The sequence below is a fragment of the Nilaparvata lugens genome, chromosome 11 (assembly GCF_014356525.2).
Source record: "Nilaparvata lugens isolate BPH chromosome 11, ASM1435652v1, whole genome shotgun sequence".
Taxonomy (NCBI): Eukaryota; Metazoa; Arthropoda; class Insecta; order Hemiptera; family Delphacidae; genus Nilaparvata; species Nilaparvata lugens.
Window position 1 is genome coordinate 27,341,494 of NC_052514.1, and position 14,364 is coordinate 27,355,857.

Here is a 14,364-nt window from a genome sequence, read left to right on the forward strand (position 1 = left end):
ATTGTGTCATAATAGTACTGTTATTTATTAATACTGTACATTCAAAAGCTTGAGATTTTCAATTAGCTGTAACCAATCACCAAGCAATGTGATTCATTTTGTAGGAAAACAGTCGAACTAATATGGACTTTATGACTAATATGACTCTTTTGGACTAATATGCAATCAAAATTCGGGAATCGAATAGTAAGGGCTAGAAGCCTGTTTTTTCGTTTCCAATCATTTTATGATTAAGTTGTTTGGTCATTGTTGTTAAATAAATGAACTAAAAAAATGTTGGAGAGAAGTCAACATCAACAGCATTTTTTCTGCTGAGGGTGATGTCTACATGAGTCTTAGGCCTTTGCCTTGGTAGCCTAATGTGAACGATAATGAATGGACCTACAATTCGCAATGTGCTCTGTGACAACGTAAAAATATTGATGAAAAATTGGCGAAAATATTTTGAAGACAAAAAGCGACTATATTTGGCGACAATATTTGAAGATAAATGAATATTTGGCGACAATATTTTGAATACATTGTGGAAATATTTTGAAGATTGATAAAAAATTGTCAAAGCTGTCTTTAATTGATTTTCCGAGTGATAAGAGTGTTCTTAATACCCAGCGACAATTGCTTATCTGATCCAAGTGATTAGATAGCATTCCAAGTGTGGGCCAATCATCACCCTGTTTTCCCCTATTTATATCTGATCTCTATGGATTTGAAGAATATTTTTGAACCTGACTGCTCTCACTATTCGGTCTTACTATACTTAAAGGTCTCACTAATATGAACATGATTTCGAGCGTGTTCGAGCTTATGCTGTCTCATCGATCCTCAGTTATTCCGAACTTGCTATTTCCCATTCAAATTGAAAATTTTGAATCAATTAATGCTGATGCAACTTTCCACATTGAAACCATAAAAATCATCAATGCTGAAAATTTAGTCGGAATCTATTTAGTAGGAGATGAAAATGAATTATCGATAACATTAATGCTTCTACAAAAATTTTATAAACTCGATATACGGATGAAATTTGTAGCATAAAAGGGATAGACAACATAATAACAGGATTAACCACGGATAACCAAATAGTTGAAATTATAATACACTCTTTTTCACGGTGGCTATTTCTTATTCACTTCATCTTTGTTTTTTCGAGTTTTAGTTGATTTAGTTACTTTGGTGTTGGACTTTTAATGAATTCATCGACTAAATTTATTTTTCTACCTACTTCAATATGTATTTAGGGATCCTCCTTATTGGTCTGTAAATATGTATAAATGAATTGTCCAAAGTCCTGAGTTTCCTACACTGAAACAAGTGATATTTCTATTTTTCGATTTTTGACAAATTTTGAATTAGTTCCAGTATTGCTAAATTGATAGGTATTTTTTGTAGATCCTTGAGTAGATAGTTATATTTCAATATTATTTTATCAGTGATTTCTGTCCCATTTCATTTTCCAATGAATAGAATTTGAAACAATCTCTTTAGTCAAATGTGCTCTTGAAGGAAGCCAGAAAATTGCTGTTGAAACCTATTCTCACTGGTGTTGCGTAAGTATTATAACATATCTTTTTTAATATACATTGTTTATCCATTATAATGGATAAATCAGTCACAGCATAAAAATAATCTATTCCCATTGATGTACAGCATATTAATCTCATTCATAAGTCGAAGTAGGCTTAATATGACAGGTCAAATAATCACCTTCAAGTAATCATTTCCAATTTGTACAATGTACATTTTCTAAATAATTTATAATTTCATTGAGACGATAGAATAATTTTGTGAGAATCATTACACATGAATTAATAATTTGTCCCATTCCTGAATTTATTACAGTTACTACGTCAATGGGAAGAGAATATTTTTGTGCTGTAACACATCCTATCCAGTCGTCCTTTTTGGTTCATCCTATGAAAAATATATCAGATTTTATAAATTCGAATTTCACAATCACTCTATTGATGAGTGCAGTTGATGTTAATTTTGTTGAACTGAACATCTAATAACAGACTCCTAATAATATCTGATTTGTTTTTGGTTGTTCTCATACAAGAACAATCCATTACGATGAATCGTATAATTTATTTGTTGAAATAAGCATGAAAGAATGAATAAGAACTATTTTTGCTGACTCATTTATTAACATTAAATCAACAATGACGACTGATTCGTTCTGGTACGTTCTGAGTATCTAGTTGGTGAAGTTTGAAATTAGTCAGCTCAATAGGAATGAAAACTTTTATTTTTGTTAGTTTTTCTCTCAAATTTCCCTAAAATACTAAGCTATTGATAATACCTTCTAGTATTAATCAATACATTAATACAACTGGAGCTTGTTAACATCATTGCATTAACTTTTTAACGAAGAGAAAATTTGAAAAAGCTTTCCTCATATTGATTTGACTTTTTCTGGATAGTTTATGAACGAAAATAATATATTTTTCTGTGAGCTATATGCATGTAGTCTATGAAAACGGATTGCTATATGTTGATCATAAAAGATCTATCTTGACGTTTTCTAAGTGTCATAATTATGGGTGGACTCACTTATTTCGAAATAGTCTATATCCACACTCTCTTATTTCTTTCACAAATCTTTGTCACATTAAAAATAGCTATGAAACTGGTAATTTTGTGTTGTTTATAATGACATCATATTCATCCAATGATTGTTTGTCATTTTTAATCGTGAAAATACGTGTAATGTTGAGAATTTCAGTATCCTAAATAAATTCTGATGATGATTTTTTTGAAATATTTAATTTCACTTTCCGTATTCTCAGAGACGATTCTTGAATTTTATATATTTTGATATCCTCTGTCTTCTTAAACTTAATATGGATGAATTGGTTGAAAAATATTACAGCTCTTGCCATAATTTTATAACAATTTTTGAATAATTCGTGCTTTATAAATGACACTAGAATGATACCAGTTTCAAAAAAGATTAATCAAACGACAGTTCATGTGAGTAGTATTTCTTGAAAATATTGTGAAATTATTAAATTGATTTTATTTCAAAATTCGTGAGACCTCCCAAACTTATGTGATACTGATTAAGAAAAAAATATTTTCCTTTTAAGGTGTGTTGTGTTACCTTAGCTGCATTAATCACATACTGTTGTAGGGTACAGTAAATATGTACAGACATGGAATTAGAAATCTTCTATTTTCAAAATCACAATGTACAAGATTTTATAAAGAAACTTTTGAAAAATCTAAAGTTCTAGTTCTATTGACTGCACATCTTAGGTATTCTGACTCCACATACGAAAATTTAATAAATATAAAATTACATGTTTATTTTCAAACTGAATCCAATTATTTCAGATGAGCCACTTCTTACTGCAAGCTCCAACAGTAGACGTTTAACGCAGCTAAAACCAAACACACCTTTACAATGTAGTGTATTATGAAAGTTTTAGCACAGATCACTAATTCTATATTGCTTTTAAATGAGAGAACCGTGTCCTATTGTTTCAAATTATTGAAATTCTTGAATATTAAAAAATCATATCATTGTAGATACTCAACGTGAACATTAAATATTCATGGGAAACATAAAATAATTTATTAGTTCAGTTAAATTTAGATAATAAATATTTTCCAACGCTCAGTTGATTCTCCAATGATGATATAGGAGACAATATTATTTAGTTGCTGTAGATTTGTTTTTGTTGATGAAAATCAAACTTGCTCAATACAATAATGATTTACTCAATTGAATATAATCAGATACGGTTCTCAACATTTTTATCAGTGAGACTTTACTATAAAAAACGAAACTCCATAGTACCGTACTGAGATTTTACTGTAAGTTGAAAAGGCTATTGACAATAATTATTATTAGATTATGATAATTCCTTATAATTCTCGAAATGTACTATTATTTCTATAATTTTTGTAAATTTCTATTATTTCTATCCATTTTTTGATAGACTTGATAAATGCTTCTAAGCATTTCTATTAAGTCTTTTAATAAACTCATTCTAATTTTACGAAAATTTCATTTGACAGTTTCAATACAGAATGTTATAAAACTCATCATACAACACTAATTTTATACACAAATAATGCAAAAAAAACTTACAACTGAACAATCTTATCCTATACTATTCATAATAAAATACGAAAAACAATAATTAAGAACTTATAACAAATTATGAACAAATAATATTCAATAATAATATAATTTTTCACTTCTGACTTTGAAGGTTTAATTTATTCTTATTGTCGTGACATTTCCAAACACTAATAAATCGTACATGAATTGGAAAGTTTTAATTCCTACTTTACAATGTTAGACAAAATCAACAATATCTAAACCAATTTCATATTCAACATGTGAGATTTTCGAAGTTATCGTTCATACGATGAAGCTGTACTAAATAACTAAACTAGATACGGTATTAAATAAAATTATTGCAATTCAGGCTTACATTAGAACATGCACATTTCAAAACACATTAGAACATAAACATTTCAAAACACATTAGAACATAAACATCTCAAATAAATATAGAATTGAAGAACTGACCCATATCTTGATTATCACTCAAATACTTGGATACAACCCCATAATATCGGTGGTTTAATATTGCATATTGCATAAATAACTGGCGCTTGTCTTTTATTCATTCATGGAATGAGTGGAATACAATTGTATGGCTTGATTTTGTAAAAATCACCAGTCTCTCACTACAATTTGAGATACTAGTTTCGTTATCAATGCGTTCAATACCGTAATCAATTTAGTAAACTGTTCACAGTAATCAACACAGTTTGGTTATTGTTAAAATCCATAAAGGTTTTATCGAATTTTGTCAATAGCCTTTTCAGAACAAAATCAGTAACACAAAAAGTATTGAATTGATTAAACAGCAAAAAACAGCAGGTTTTATAAAGAGCAAATTTTTCTCTCAGGATGGGTGGAGGATTCGATAACAGGCCAAGCAGTAGCAGCCGGGGACGCAACTGGGGACCCGAGCCATCGCCCAGGGGAGGAGGTGGAGGCTTCAGGGGAAGAGGAGACCGCGGCCGTTTTGGAGGGGGCAGAGACGATTTCAGAGCAGACCGAGATGATCGGTTCAGAGGCGAAGACGATTTTAGAGGCGAGAGAGATCATTTCAGAGGAGAAAGAGATGATTTCAGAGGTGGCGATCATTTCAGAGGAGGTAGAGACGACTTTAGAGGCGAGCGTGATCATTTAAGAGGCGAGAGAGATCATTTCAGAGGTGACAGGGACGATTTTAGAGGCGAGCGTGACCATTTTAGAGGTGGAGATAGAGATGACTTTAGAGGAGAGAGGGATCATTTCAGAGGCGGTGGAGGTTTCAGAGGTAGAGGAGGTTTTAGAGGTGACAGAGATGGTAGAGTTGGTAGAGGCGAGAGAGGTGGTTTTAGAGGAGGTCATTTCAGAGATAGGGGAGACAGAGGAGGTCCTCGAGACAGAGATAGAGATTGGGGAGGCAGGGATAGGGAGAGAGATAGAAGTGCTGGAAGAAGTAGGTTTGAGGGAAGACGTAGAAATGATGAGAGAGATAGAAACGGAGGAGGAGGAGGTGAAGGAGGAGACAACAGTTCAAACGAGAAGCCCGACAACAAGAATAATGAGAATGAACCTAAAGAGGAGACTGTAAAAGAGGTTGCCCAGCCTCAAAATACTGATGAAAAGACAGATACTGGTCCAAAGGAAGCGAACACTGCAGAAGCTAAGGAGTAATTATATTTGACATAGGGCTTCTTTTATAAAGCCCTTTGAGAAGCCCAGTAATCTTTGACCTATAAAATAATTTGTTTATTCATCCATATTGAAGAAAGTTTTCACGCTATACGTGGGTAGTACAGCTAGGTATGATAATTTTAAATGTCCTGTGTTGGAGTCATCTTTCTTCATTGCAAAACCAAGTTTTTGCCAATTTAAAAAAAGAGAGTTAGTACTAATTGATAATAAATGTACATTTAGTAAATGTACAGGCTTCTGATTTTATTTGTTTGATGTATTCCAGCAGTTCTCTGCCCTCTAAGGAAACTTATAATATGTAATCGAAAAACAACATATATAATATTATTAGATAACAGTTTATTGATTCAATTTATTTTATTCTGCATAACCTCTTTAGATTTCATTTTAGAAAGTCACTTTTGTTTTTCAATTTTATTGCTAGATAGATAGATTCACGTATCTTCTGTGGTAGTGACAGAAATAAAAGAACTACTTGGATTTATTCATTCACAAATTTAGAACTTTGTCCTTCTTTCCATATAGTATATTTGTAGCTATTAATAGTAATAGAATATCATTAACGCTGAAATTGGTGTGTTTTCAAGACTCATGTAGCATTTCTTTCAATATTTCTATGTGTCAATAAAGTCATCTTTTTGATGTATCAATAAAAATGTGTTTTGTCTTTTAATTAATCTAAGGTGTGGATCTATGTGTTATACAAACAAAACAATAAAATTATGTGTAGGTTTTTGAAAGAATACTGAACTGTGTTTTTTATGATAAGTGGAAATCAGAATGGTGGGTTGTTCAAAGAATATATATTTGTCATTTCATAATCTTTCATTTGATTAGAGTTTATATTTTCAAGCTCAAAGGGTCTCATCCATTGAAATAATAACCAGAATTTCTCAACTCCGCTCTGGAACATTCATTGAACCTTTAAATCGGGAGATCAGTAGTGAATGTCGAACCAATGTTTGTCAGGTTTCATTATATTTATCACTTATTATAACTCTTAGGGTTGAGATATTTCAAGGCGAAATCCATAATTCATGCAGTGCAGAAAAATCACCAGTACAGTTCAATCTTATTGCATATTCTGTAGTTATACCCTATAGACAGGAAAATCCTGTACGTCGAGTTAGTTTTCTGAATGAGTTTAAATCAGGTTGAATGAGCAGTTAAAATTAGTAGTCGTAATAATCATGTTGTGATTATCCATTGGTTCTCTTGCATTTTCTCTTCTAGTTCACGCTGCGTTTTTTATATTTGATGTTCATGCAACCGGCCGGATTTTGAAACTAATTGACGTTCTGTAAACTCCATTCCCTGTAGAAGGAAACTGTGGAAAAGTTCTCTGGGGATTAAACTACTAAAACTTATCATCTAGGGTATGACAACATCCTTTATGCTTATGCTGGTATGTCGCATCCTTGCGATGTTGAAAAAGTATGTTGATAGTGATAGTCTACTATTACTCGACATCGACCACTATTTAGTCAACACAATAACTAATACAGTATTCCCTTGTTTCTAGTATCAACACATTTTCTCACTCTTAAGGGAGAAAGGTTTTCAATTTGTTTCAATCATTTCATTCGTTCACCAGGCAATGTATTCTAATTAATCTCATTCAATGATCTGTAATATGAACTGTGTAACGGAATTTGTTATGTAAGTGGATGTCATTGATAAAATTTGATTTGAATCTGAGAGTTATCTTAATTTATTGAAGATAAAATCATCAGTTATTGACCTGGAAATTGAGCACTAAAATCTGATGAAGCTTCTATAATATTGAAGTTCCTTCTCTAATTAGAGTAAACCAAGCTGATAATGATGAATCCAGTCATTCATGATGGTTACTTGAGTTGTGAATCAATGACAATCGATTAATCTGAAGTTAAATAAGGATATACAGTCCTATTGAGTTGAACTTCCTATTTAAACGAAATTAGAGAAAAACTGCATAATTATAAAAACAATATACAATAAAACGATAAACAGTCCTTTTGATTCAAACGTCCTATAAACTAATTCAAATGTGCACAACTCTATAAAGATAATCAGTTTATGTAGAATACAGTTACCGTGTATCAGAAGAATTTTGGAAAACTAAAAATAACCTTGATATTGTGTGAATTGAATTAGGCATTATGAAGTAATGTACATAACTTCTCGGCTGATATGATTTCTTTATGGATTTGAGGTCAGTATGTAATTATTAAGGTGGATAGTAACTAATGTAATCACAGAATTGTATAAGTGGATTGAATGATAAATAATTCAAGTCCATAACCGTCTAAATATCAAATTATGAATGTTCTAATCCTGAAGATCTCATAAGTTCCAAGCTTTTTTTGGGTAGAGGGAAACTTATAGCATTAGGCTAGTTCTGAAGCCACTTTAATACCATAAATGATAGGCTATGATTTAGTGAACTAGGCTCCTCTAGTATTCATCCGTTCAACGGTTGTAGCACGCGCTACCACTACTCAACTTCGAGAATTCTGAATGCAAGCACGAAAACAAGGCTATTTTTATGTGTCATCAACTTCAAGTCATTTTTTTTCTGCAGCATTAAAATAAAGCACAATAATGTAGATGGTTGTCTTCCACTTCCACTTCAAGCCTCACTTATCTAGGAATACTTCCATCTAAGCCTCAAGAAATAGATTATATATTTGAAATTAGAATATCATCGCTTGAATGGTGTGAATTGATAGGACGACCTCTCAAGTTTATGACGTTGTAGAATTTGAACAATAATGTCCGATCTACCTCCTACGTGATAGGAAATACTCGAATGACGCATCATCACGTCTGAACTACTTGACTGATTAACTTGAAATTTTACATATTGATTCTTAATTTACCGGCGATGGTTATAGGCCTATTTTCAATTCTTCAAGATTTCATCAAGTCAATGTCATTTCAGTTTGTCAAGTTTTTAATTGAACCCTTGCGGAGCACGGGTTACCTGCTTGTCGTAAATAGAACAATCTAACAACAAGTACGGCCGGGGACACACTTGTTATGCAGAGTTTCGATCCGATCACAGATGACAACGGCCTGCCACACATGTCCGTCACGTGATCGGTCCCACCAGACATATCGGACATGAGTAGGATCTGAACGCTGCATGAGAGGTGTAGCCTGTGCTTAATGAGACAAAATTACACGTATGATAAAAATATACAGATTAACCAGAAAGTATGAGTCTATAACATGAATGTAAAATGTCCTTCAATAGTTGTTTCTTTTCAATAATCCTGTAAAATAACACAAGAAATCAATCAGTAAGAGGATAGAAATGGAACATTTGTTGAATAGAAAACACATTGGAGATAGATTTTATGCAGAAATAATTAGATTGGAATACAAGTTTAAAAAATCTCTGAAGGTAGGTAGAAAGATGATAATTATAAGTGTGAATTCTGAACCTCATTTCTTGAGTAGTTTATTTTTGTATGCGTTTTATACTTCAAGCTACAAGTTTTCTTTGCAACAATAAAATATAAACAGTAGGCTATTGTTATTGGTATTGCGAATATTTTTCATTGATTTCTTACTTCAATGGAAGAGAGATTCTGTTATTTAAAAAGGTATAATAATTGTTATATATTAAAATAATAAAGGAAAGAATTAGCTTTTACATGTATGGGATAGGAAATTCATGAATGACGACGCTTCATCACGTCTGAACTACTGGACTGATTAATTTGAAATTTTACATATTATAGATTCTCAATTGACCGAGGATGGTTATAGGCCCACTTCAAGATTTCAGTAGATCAAGTTTTTAATTAGACCCTTGTGCAGCACGGGTTACCTGCTTGTTTGAAATAAAACAAGAAATTACAAATAACGTTTTTCGTAGGCCCCAGTGCGTCCATTATTTCAGCCACATTTAGCTAGATTATTGTGTCTCGTCATTGTACCTGAGAGCCGAATAGGCCGCAATGATTGGGATATACATGGCCTCCACGCTCTCCTGACGTAACGCCATCTATTTTATATTTACCTTTGGGGCCTCATCAAGAACTGAATGCCACAGCTGACCTCTGAATTTAGAAGCTGGTTTGAAGCCGTTGTTGCTACAATTACTGAAGACAAGAAGACAGACACACTTGAAAAAAGTTGGCAAGAATGCCCACCAATGCTAAATATTTATAAAAAAATATTCATGGAACAAGACTAGAAATTTGGTTTTAAAAATTTCCATATGAGTTATTGTTATGTGTAGGCCTTATGTTGTATATTATTATGATATTCTCCACAATTTAAAAAAGTATACAGTGAGGTCCACGTTATAATGGCAGTATTCGATTAACATTGGTGTTGCTATCCTTAACTATATATATTATATTCGAAGCAGATAGCGCTAGTCTTTTTACCTCCGTAACTTTCCAGATCGTTTTCTAGCAATGTAGAAATATAATTAATTAACAAAATATTTAATCTTAATTATGAAAATGTATTGTTTAATCAATAAAAAATATATTGTCCTGTCGAATAAAATATAATTAGTTATTTTGAAATTTTTGAACAATAATTATTAACATTTGATATGACAAAAGATATATCGGTATCAGCTATCCTCTATAGAAGGCAGTGGCAAGGCAGAGAATCGGCAGCGCTGTTCTCCCATTTTCCTCCACTGCTATTATAACGTGGGCCCCACTATAGAGAATGACTTCTTCATTTGATGACGTTGCGAAAGTATGAACAGACATGTAAACTCCACCATTTGACCATTTGTACAAATGATGTCAGCTATTGTCATCTCACTGATTTATAATGATTCAAATTTTCTGCGTTACTTTGCAAAAAGGTTACCGATGTATTTTCTTCAAGGGAAATACTGAATGTGAGGCACCGTATTATGATTACATGCTTCTGGTATTCAGTCCTCGAAAAAATGATCGAGTGAGTAAGTTTTTGCAATGAGAGTTAAGAGAAGACAACAGTAAACAATGCTGCAAGAAACATACAAGGTATTTTAACTTTATTATCATCAACTAGGGAGGTGACTATTTCAGATGCAATTGATGAGGCAAATCTTGCAACATGGACATAGCAGCAGAGTACAAGGAAACAAGAAAACGAAAGAAAAAGAAAATGGCAGAAGACGCACATAAAGATGAAGGTACAAATTTCACCGGAGAAGAGATTTTCAGAAGATCACTTTTTCAAATTTTGACAGAATTATTACTGAGCTGACGAACAGGTATGAAGCATTGAAAATGATTGCTGACAAGTTCAGTTTTTTGTGTGGGGCTCAAATTAAAGCACTAGACGTTAAAACTTTGAAAAGTAAGGCTAAAGAATTGGCTACAACCATAGAGAAACAATAGTGTAAGTAGATATCCCATGGTATAGGGCGTTTATGTCGCAACTTTTACTGTTATCTCAAGCCGATTACTGTTGATTATTGTCGAATTTTAATGTTTTGTTGGGGTGAGAGTGTATGAACGGCACAATATGAGAGACTACCAGTATCACACAGCTTCACAGGAAAGTTTTACATGAACCAGCGGCTTGAGATAACAGTAAGAGTTGCGACATAAACGTCCTATACCATGGGATATCTACTTATGCTATTGTTTCTCTATGCTTCAACCTATGCAAACGATTTGAACGAAGAAGAACTTCTAAATGAAATCGAGAGTTTTAAGTTTCATGCCCTAACTGTAGAAGATGAACTGGAAGACGCAACAGCAGCATCTTTGCTCAGAATATTGTGTAAGAGCAAGTGGGAAGAGGGTTATCGAAACATACAGTGGCGAACAAATTAATCCGAACAAAGGGAAATTTTGGTCTATTGTTGGGAATTTCACTCCCAAATACCCACAAAAAAATGTTTTGGGATTATTTTACCCATGAGGGGACAGGAGCACTTGTACCAGTAGAAGGAATGATGAAATCGGACCAGTAAATGGAAATATGCCAACGTAGAATCGTCCCACTCATGCAAAGGAATCCAGATCTCATTTTTCAACAGGATCTTGCGCCATATCACACTTCTAAAAAAAAAGAAAGCATTCTTCGAAAATCAAAACTTGGGAAAATGGATTGTTGCAGAAAAGATGAACTAATCAAGTCGGTAATTCAGGTCTGGTTTCACGATGAAGACATTAAAAACCATTGTTCTACGCTGGTTGAATCAATGCCAAAGAGGGTTAATGAGCTAATCAGAAATAAGGGAGGTCATATTATAAACTACTAATAGCGTGTAAGTTGTTTCATTGTATACTGTTCAGCTGTAAATAACAAATAGTGAGTAGGTTTTTGATTCTGTATTCAATTTTTTTAAATAAGTGCAATATTTCTTAAGTTTTTACTTTCCTTGCCCTATTACCATAGGTAAGGAAAGTATTGCTTTCCGAAAAAAATTAAGGTACCCCAATTTCTAAATTCCTATACGTTTCAAGGTCCCCTGTGTCCGAAAAAGTGGTTTTTGGGTTTTGGTATATGTGTGTGTATGTGTGTGTGTGTGTGTGGTGTGTGTGTGTGTGTATGAGTGTATGTGCGTCTGTGTACACGATATCTCATCTCCCAGTTAACGGAATGACTTGAAATTTGAAACGTAAGGTCATTACACTACAAGGATCCGACACAAACAATTTCGATCAAATGCAATCCAAGATGGCGGCTAAAATTGCGAAAATGTTGTCAAAAACAGGGTTTTTCGCGATTTTCTCGAAAACGGCTCGAATGATTTTGATCAAATTCATACCTTAAATAGTCATTGATAAGCTCTATCAACTGCAACAAGTCCTATATCTGTAAAAATTTCAGGAGCTTCACCCCATCTATGCAAAGTTTGATTTTAGATTCTCAATTATCAGCCTCCATATACAATTTAAACGAAACATTTCAAGTGGAAAAGATTGAGCATGAAAATCTCTACAATCAATGTCCAGTAACATGTTCACCTAAAATTGAAAATAATTTTGAAATTCGAGAAAATGTGATTATTAAATTGCAAACTGTTGGCAACTGTTGGTTCTATTAAATCATTCACTACGAAGAGATAGCAGACCTTTGTGTTTCCAGCGTTATTGACGTATCACCAGCTGTCTCATATCTTTGAGTAGTAGACTTGAGATGCGCGAGTACACTAGCGTCAGGTGATCAATAAATTTTCATAACGGCAAGGAAAGTTGTGTGAGCCACACCAGATTTTTAATTTATTGTGATTTATTTAGAGTATAAAATCAACCTTCAAAATTCAAAATTTTAAATCATCATTCCTGGACCGAAAATCAAGTGACGAAGCAGTGTGAGATTATATAACCTTATCTTTTGGACAACATTAACATTTTATCAAAATTTTTGGAGAGAAATAGTACAGACTCAGCCTAGTTTTTCCTCCAATGTCATAATTGTATTATGATTATAGTATTTTATACAATAAATGAATAAAAAAATACTATACATGAACAAATAAAGTTTTCTGTCAAAATTCATCTTGTTCGGATTAATTTGTTCGCCACTGTATGTGTAGCTCTAAAAACATTTGTAACACTTCCAGTTTCTGTGGCATCTGGAGAGAGAAGTTTCAGTATTTTGAAACGTATTATAAGACCTATTTAAGAAATACCATGACCCAGCAAAGACTAACAAATTTAAGCATCATAAATATTGAACATAAAGGGCTTCTTTGCTTTCTTTTGATGAAATAATAAACACATTCTCAGCAAAAAAAGCCCGAAAAATTAGAATCATTTAGGAGCTTAATCAAATTATCTTGTGGATCTATTTTTTTCCTTGTAACTCTATATTTTCTCGATTAACTGACTTATCATTTCACTGCATAACGTTTTTGTTTTACTTAGTCTGTTATATCTTACGATTTTCTTCATTCAATAATTAATCTTAAATCCTTGATTGATTTCATAGCTTCAATTGCAGATTCTGCCTCTGGAGAATATTTAATGCTAATACATTACCTGGATCATGAAGGTGTTTGGTGTGAAGGTGTAAAACACATGAAGGTGTTTTAGTAAGCACAAGAGAAACTTATGACACAAAAAGTATAATTATAAGTATAATTTTCACTTAAGTTATTTATCAGACAATTTTCTAACAATTTTACTTCTGTACTTTTTTATTCAAGTAATTGGCTAGCACTGAAAATTTTTGTGATGAGTGATTTTTGCTACTGTACTGTAATGATCAAGAACTCCATATATGTCATTCCTTGTATATTCTGTCTATCGCAAATTATGCATTTTAAGAATATTCTTTGATTAGATTTTTTTTCATTATGATTATCTACCTACTTATTCTCCTATTGTTAATAATGCGTTGAAAATTAATCCCAAGTATTAATAGCAATATTCATATTTTCTAAATATTCTCACATCAACAAGTTAATTTTAAAGTTGGGGCTTTGATTTTTCCACCATTGTTTTCAATTCAAATTTCAAATTTATTTCCACAAAGTAGGTACAAAATTTAACTATAAAACACAAATGCAATTCACCACAATCAATTCAAATAAATAACATTCCTTACTAAAAAATAATAAATTGAAACATAATAGCATTAATACTTCTATTCCTAACTAGTAAGAGCTATAATACACAATCAAACTGAATGAATTGAGGATTATCATTACATTATTA

General features: G+C 32.4%; 1 protein-coding gene across 1 annotated transcript in view; it reads left to right on the forward strand.

The window, feature by feature from the left end:
• The window catches only part of LOC111062937 (YLP motif-containing protein 1-like), a 58,213-nt gene that overhangs the window by 18,042 nt on the left and 25,807 nt on the right, over nt 1-14,364 (forward strand). The window lies entirely within an intron of this gene.